Raw genomic sequence first — 892 nt, 5'->3', positions numbered from 1 at the left:
AACAGCCTGCACAAATATCATAAAATTAATAAATTTGGTTGTTGAATGAATATAAACAATAAATGAGAATTACGTTTAATTGAAAATTCCAGTAGCAATATGAATTTTCTAAATTCGGTTTAATAAGTGGTAGTTACTTACTACTCAATATTCTCGAGATTAAAATTATAACTTGCTGCCTTCCTCTCAGACATCCCTCAGAACAAAATTAATCTATTTACGTTGCCGCGATGCTGCGTGGGGGAAATATTAAGTTTGAGTTATTGTATAATTCTGTATAAACCTTGTGGCCCGAGAGATTATTCTTGAGATTAATATCCATCGACTGGCAAGAGTTTTAGGATTATATGAAGATATAATACATGAAATGAGGCTGTAGCATTTATTATTTATAATAATTAAATTAAACTTAAATAAATAACTTAAATAAACGAAATAAAATAAAATATTTTAGAACAAAAATTTTGTTAATTGTATGAGAAAAATTACTATCTGGTTCATCTATTTTTTTTTAAATTTACGTTTCCTTTTTTTTTTAATCCAGTACACATCACAGAAAACGTTTTTCCGACGAAATCCCTTGAAATGTCCCTGTAAATGGAAAATAAATTTCCCTTTTGACCGCATCTATAAAACTGGACGAAGGATTTATTTTTTTCTGAGAAAGTGCCTTTATAAAAATTAAAAAAAAAAAAACTTCAGTGGGTCCCTATTTTAAATTTAACAATTTTCGTTATCTCAGTCAATGTTTATTTGTACTGTTTCGTTTTTATTTTATATCAAATGTGTTTGTGGTGATCATTTATTGGTCAGTTATGGTTTGCATCTATTCACAATTCATTTTTTATTTTTTATTTATTTTGATGAGAAAATATATTTAATTAGTTTTTTT

Source organism: Halyomorpha halys, unplaced genomic scaffold, assembly GCF_000696795.3.
Source record: "Halyomorpha halys isolate HHAL.00 unplaced genomic scaffold, Hhal_1.1 Scaffold454.1, whole genome shotgun sequence".
Lineage (NCBI taxonomy): Eukaryota > Metazoa > Arthropoda > Insecta > Hemiptera > Pentatomidae > Halyomorpha > Halyomorpha halys.
The sequence above is the reverse complement of the archived record's forward strand: the minus strand, read 5'-3'. Positions refer to the sequence as shown.